This window comes from Nicotiana tomentosiformis, chromosome 3 (genome assembly GCF_000390325.3).
Source record: "Nicotiana tomentosiformis chromosome 3, ASM39032v3, whole genome shotgun sequence".
NCBI classification, from domain to species: Eukaryota; Viridiplantae; Streptophyta; class Magnoliopsida; order Solanales; family Solanaceae; genus Nicotiana; species Nicotiana tomentosiformis.
The window spans coordinates 9775650-9783039 of NC_090814.1; positions in this window are offsets into that span (position 1 = coordinate 9775650).

Sequence of the window (7390 nt, forward strand, 5' to 3'; positions counted from 1 at the left end):
AATCTTTACAATAGCAAGTCTATCACTCAAAGCAAATCTAGTATCAAGTTGTAACGTAAAATAAAGGAATTTAAACAAGCAAAGATAACTCAAATAGTACAATTATAGCATGGCGTGAGCCTAAGTCTACCCGGACATAATCAGGAATTCTAGCATACGCACGGACACCCGTCACCTCATACCTGCATAGCTCCCGCAACATGTAGTATATAAGAATATAACATCTACAGGGTAATTTCCCCCTCACAAGGTTAGACAGGAGACTTACCTCACTCCGAAATTCCATAACCGGTTCCAACGCCACTCTAACACTCGACTCCAAGCCAAACGTTCCGAAACTAGTCAAACAATGTGCTATTCAATCAAAATATACTCCAAATGTTTATAATTAATCAATTTATAACAATCCCCAACTCCACTCGAAAAGTTAATAAAGTCAACCCTCGGGCCCATGTGCCCGGATTCCGAACATTTTCGAAGAAAAACATTATCCATAATACCACGAACTCAAATATATAATTTATTCCTAATTCCATGTCTAATTTCATGGTCAAAATCCATAAATACCAATTTCTAAGTTTTCTACCAAAATTCCAAATTTCCTACTAATTCCCATGTTCAAATCCATATATAACCCATGTATTTAACTCATAATATTTGGGAATTACTTACCTCGATATAGATGATGAAAACCTCCCCTCCAAGAGCTCCAAAAATCGCTCAACCAAATGAAGAATATGAGAGAAATGGGCTAAGTCTCAGATTTAAAAACACCCCAATGCCCAGCGACACCCCTATCTGCGGACGAGTAGCCGCTTCTGCGGCTTCGCACCTATGGAAATTCCCATCGCAGGTGCGGTTACCACTAAGCACAGTCGAGTCCACTTCTGCGGACAAAATCTGCTCATGCGGTCTTGCTTCAGCGGAGCCCTGATCGCTCCTGCGGTCTCGCTTCTGTGGTCTCACTTCTGCGGAGCCATGACCGCTCCTGCAGCCCCAGGCCTTCTTGGCCAATTCCGCTTCCACGATTTCCCCTCCTCATCTGCGACCTCGCAGGTGCAAAATTTTCCTCACACATGCGCTCCCCGGTCCCGTTCATGAATTTCATACGTGCGACGCCCCTTTTCCGCTCTAGCGCGACCACACCTGCGACCATTTCTTCCGCAGGTGTGAAGGCACCAGTCTTCAGCAACACCAGAATTTCTTCAAATCCTAATTTCAATCCATTTTCAATCCGTTTCAACCCCGAGGACCCCGGGACCCCATCCAAACATACGAACACATCCCAAAACATATTACAAACTTAGTCGAGGTCTCAAATCACGCCAAACAATATCGAAACTATGAATCGACGACCAAAATCCTTCTTTAAACTTTCAAACTTCCAAACTTCGACGAACGCGTTCGAACCATATCAAAACATTTCTGAATGATGCCAAACTTTGCACACAACTCACAAATCATGATACGAACCTATTTCAAGTCTCGGAACCCCAGACGGACATCGATAACATAAAAATCCACTTCAAACCAAACTTATGAAATTCTAAAACTTTCAAAAATGCCAACTTTCTACAATAAGCATCGAAATACTTCCGGACCACCCGATACTAAACCCGAACATGCTGTGATGATCCAAAATGTCATCTTTAAATATAATAAGTAATTTTGTGTTCTAAGACCTCTAAAAGCACCATTTATCATTCCTCGACTTGCGTGCATAGTCCGTATAATTTTTCGAAAAGTTTTCATGTGAAAAATGGATTAAAATGTGAAATAGAACCTTAAAACTCAACTGAGTTGACTTTGGTTAATATTTTGAGAAAATGGACCTGTATCAGTGTTTTGACAGTTCCGGTAGCTCCGTATCGTGATTTGGGACTTGGGTGTATACCTGGAATTTAGTTTGGAGGTCCCTAGCTCAAGTTATGACCATTTAACAGAAACTAGTAATTTAAAGGCTAAAGATTTTCAAGTTTGACCACGGGGTTGAATTTTTGCTTTTGGAGCTGGAATTCGATTCTGAAAATTTGAACAGCTCCGTTATGTCATTTATGACTTGTGTGCCAAATTTGAAGTCATTTTGGATTCATTTAATATGTTTTGGCACGAGATTTGCAAATGGAAAAGTTTAAAACTCAAAGTCCGAATCGATGTGTGAATTGCAATTTCGATGTTATTTGATGTGATTTGAGACCCCGAGTAAGTCCGTATTATGTTACGGGACTTGTTGGGATATTTGGATAAAGTCCCGAGGGGCTCGGACAAGTTTTGGATAGGCCACGGGATATTTTGAACTTAGAAAATTTTGCTGGTATAACTGAACCTGTTGCAGGCCTCTGATCTCGCAATTGCGAGATCAGGCATCGCAAATGCGAACCAAGCAGGTATGGCAATTGCGAGTTTTTTATCGCAATTGCGAAGAAAGCCTAGGCCAGCAGTTCTCGCAATTGCGAGTTTATCTTCGCAATTGCGAAGGGCCAATTGTCGCAAATGCGACATAATCTTCGCATTTGCGAAGGCAGCGGGATTGTGAAGGGCATCGCAATTGCGAGTGTTTCTTTGCATTTGCGAAGCTCAGGTCGCAATTGCGACACCTGCAGCTGAACAAAATGACTTTTGGACGGGATTTTTGATTCATTTCCCAAATCTTCAAAACCTAAAACCTCAAGAGGCGATTTTGGATGATTTTTACGGGAAAACATTGGGGTAAGTGTTCCATATCCTATATTAATTATATTTCATAATTTCATACTCATTTATATCATGAAACCGTGAATTTATGGAAGAAAAATCAGATTTTTCTAAAATCTTCCAAAAATAAAAAATTAAGATTTGAAGGTCCATTTGATATCGGAATTGGAAAATTTTTGTATGGTTGGACTCGTCTCGGAATGGGTGTTCGGATTTCGTAAGTTTTTTCGAGATTTGAGATGTGGGTCCCACAGCCGAATATTTTAATAAATTTTGGATTTTATCCGGAAAATTAGTAAATTCATATGAAATTAATTCCTATGATTAATATTGAATATATCGAATTATTTGTGAACAGATTTGAAACTTTTGGAGACAAATTTAAAAGAAAAAGCTGTGGTTGAGTAATTGATTGGAATTTACAAAGCGAGGTAAGTGTCGTGGTTAACCTTGACTTGAGGGAATAAAACTCTTAAATTATTTGTTATGTGAAATGCATGTGAATGACGTATAGGTGAGGTGACGAGTGTCTATACGTCATCAAATTAATTGTTTGCATAATTACTTGAAAAAAATCATAAATTATTTTAAATTATGAATTAATTATTATAATAATTATTTCTCTCCTATTCTTTGTCAAATATTAATTCTTGAATTCCTACATTAATTGTTACATGCCATTTGAATTATATGCCTTAAATTTTATTTGACATTTAGCATATTAAATATTAAATTGTATATTTTTTCTTTGATTCTATACTAATTTGCTATTTGCCTTTGTTTGTTCGTAATTAAATCATAATTAGTGTATGCTTGTTGTCTTATAATTTTATATTAATTATTGCATTGATTGGGAAAATTCTTCTATAAGAATTGATAAATGAATATGTTGGAGGAGCGGGTTGCACGCCGCAACAAGATTGATTATAATGAATATATTGGAGGATCGGGTTGCACGCCGCAACAGACTTATTAAAAGTCCATATTGGAGGATCGGGTTGCATGCCGCAACAGACTTATTAAAAATTCATATCGGAGGATCGGGTTGCACGCCGCAACAGACTTATTAAAAGTCCATATTGGAAGATCGGGTTGCACGCCGCAACAGACTTATTAAAAGTCCATATTGGAGGATCGGGTTGCATGCCGCAACAGACTTATTAAAAGTCCATATTGGAGAATCGGGTTGCACGCGCGCAACATAACTGAATGTGAATATATTGTGAGAGCGGGTTGCACGCTGCAATAGAATTGAACGTGAATATATTGTGAGAGCGGGTTGCACGCTGTAACAGAATTGAATGTGAATATATTGTGAGAGCGGGTTGCACGGTGCAACAGAATTGATAGAAATGATAATTGGTTATGATTGCTGAGTTAACTTCAATTATTATAAACGAGTTACCTGATTTATTTCTACTATTGTTGTTGTTACTAATATTGCGTACAGGTAATGTAAGTGACCCGCCTTAGCCTCATCACTACTTCGTCGAGGTTAGGCTCAGCACTTACCAGTACATGGGGTCGGTTGTACTGATACCTCACTCTGCACTTCTTGTGCAGATTTTGGAGTTAGTCCCAGCGGCGTGCCATAGACTTGCTCGGATTTCAGCTACCAGAGGAGACTTGAGGTATAACTGTATGGCGTCTGCAGTTCTGAAGTCCCCGTCTACTTTACTTTAGCTGTGTGTTTGTTTTCAGACAACTTTATTTTATTCAGACCTTTATTTATATTTATTCTAGAAGCTCGTGCATTTGTGACACCAATTCTGGGATGGTATTTAGACACCGTTATTTTTATGGATTATTCACTATATTTCAAACATTGCTTCCGCATTTGTTTCTTTGATTATTAATAATTTAAAGATTGTTTAAAAATTGGTTAATATTATTCTAACGTTTGCTTGCCTAGCAGGTGAAATATTAGGCGCCATCACGGTCCGAAGGTGGGAATTTCGGGTTGTGACACATACGCCCAAGTTTGAAATTATCATACAAACCTATTGGAACCTTCAAACACCGATTGCAAGGTGGTTTACTCAAAAGTCAAACCTTAGTTAATTCTTCTAGCTTTAGAATTTAAAATTTTCTTTCCAAATCAACTTCGAACTTCCCGATATTCAATTCCGACCACACGCACAAGTCATAAAACATGAAGTGAAGCTACTCAAGACCTCAAATCGCCAGACGACGTGCTAGAGCTCAAAATGACCGATCGCGTTGTTACACCCATCTCACTTGAGTTTTCATCACTGTCGGCATTTATAGCCATGAAGCACATGTTGGCGATTTCCTCATGATTAGACTCTTCTTCATCACTTCATGCTCCAAAAGACTTTTTCTTTTGGAAATTTCTGCTAAGTTTCTTTTTCAGTTCAGGGCATTCTGCTTGAATGTGTCCGTATTTTTCACATTCATAGCATCTTCCATCATTTTTGTCATTTTCATTTCCTATCTTCCCTTTTCTGAAATTTGCTTACCTCTTTTATTATTTTTGTTTCTCCTCATCATGTTTGTTACTACTTTGGAGAGCATAGCTGTGTTTTCATCTTGTTCTCCTCCTTCTTCATCTTCTTCTTCATTTTCTGATCCAGTCATAGTTTCTTTAAATGCAACTATTTTCCTTTTTTCTTGATGAACTTGCCTTTCTAAGTGGGTTTTCTCAAAAGCAATTAGATCGCCTCTGAGTTCATCATATGACATCTTGTCGAGGTCCTGACATTCAAGAGTGATAACTTTGGGTTGCCAAATAGTGGGTAGACTTATTAGTATTTTTCTGACTTGTTCTTCACTTCTGATTGGTCTACCAAAAGATTTTAAATCCCCAAGAATTTTGCTGAATCGAGAGAACATTTCTTCAATTGATTCTCCATCTTTCATTTGAAATAATTCATAGTCACGCATCAGGAGATTTATTCTTATTTCCTTCATATGTGACTTCTAACTTGTCCCACATTTCTTTAGCAGTTTCACAACTAGATATCTTCTCATACTCTTCACCACCTATGGCGTTGTATAAGAGATTTTTAGCCTTAGCATTCACTTGAATAACAACTGCTTGTTCTTCAGTGTAATCATCTAAGTTAAGAGAATCATATGATACTATAATCCCACCATCTTTATCCTTCTTTGGATGAATTGGAAGAATTTTTCTTTTGATGACACGCCATACTTTGATGTCGTATGACATTGTATAGGTTTTCATATGCTCTTTCCAATATGAAAAGTGCTGGCCATTAAAGTATGGTGGTCTTACCTGAGAAGTCCCTTCTTGAAATAGTACTCCAACGACTATGTTTGATGTCATGATCTTTTCCTCACTTGTTGTTAGGCAATATTCTAAGTCCTTGCTCTGATACGAATTGAAAGTACGGGGGGAGGGGGGGAGGGGTGAATTGTAACCAAATTAAAAACTTAGTCGACTTAAATGGGAATCAGTCGACTCAACTGTTTCAGCAAGTTTGATTTGCAACAGAAATAAATTTCATAGAATTTAAACGCTGAGAACACATGAGTTTTATACTGGTTCAGTACCGGTGTGGCACCTATATCCAATTTCCTTGGGTCACAAGGGTTCTCTTAGATCTTCAATAATTCATTACAAAAGTAGTGGTTTTTGGATCGTTCACCACTAACGATTTTTAGCAACAATTGTTTCTCTAAACTTGACACAACTCTTGTTTTATTTTCTAATACTTCCTATCTTTTGAGACACTAGTAAACTCAAGAATACAGTGTTTGTGCTAAGAACTAGAAAGGTATAGAAACAGTGATAAGTTGCGTAGTCTTTTTCTTGAGTCTGTCAGTCTTCTTATACTAGAGTCTTGAGATGATGCAAACTTCTTTTTGAGCTAGCCGTTGCAGATTGACCATTGATTGAGGCACAAAATATTCTAATAGTTTTGAGTTTTGACCCAAGGGTTGCCTCAGAATCCTGCTCAAGAGATGGGCTGGATTCAATGATTTCCCTCCTTTTCGCATTCATAATCAAATGAGTGATTTGTGACTTGACTTGATTGATCAATCTTCAGAATCTTGAGATTTTTTTTACCAAATTGATCCTTGAAGTAAGGCCTGTCTTCCTATAACGACTGCACTTGATCTTGTTTCCTTTTTGATGGCCTTGACATCTTGATTTCCTTTGGCTCCCTTTGATTTAGCATTGTCATCCTAATTTCGTGCAATCAAGTAGATTATATTAGATTTGAACTATTGTCATAATTGAAACTTAGGTGTAATAATATTTTTTTTGTACATGCTCCTTAAGAAAATATTAATTAAGAGGAGTTTTTGACTATTTTCCCTTACTTATGTCTTAGGATATAATCTCTCTTCATTGAATATTTACTCCGTAATTGATGAGTAGTCTTCAAGAATAATTACTACTATTACGGGTAGAATGCGAAAAAATAATTAATTTTGTCTTGAATTTCTAAATGATAAAATATTTGGGACATCTACTTTTAGAATACACTACGGATGATTTGAGATGGAGGGAGTAATACATAAAGAATGAATAATGGTCGGGAAAAAAACTCATTTTAAGAGGTCCAAATATGTCCTTAAACTATGAAAATTAATAGAATTTGCCCTTCGTCTATACCTTAGCACAACCATGCCCCTGCTATCAAATACTTGCTCCAAATATTCCTTATTTTAAATGGTCTCATATGGAGGCATATTTGGTCTCACACAC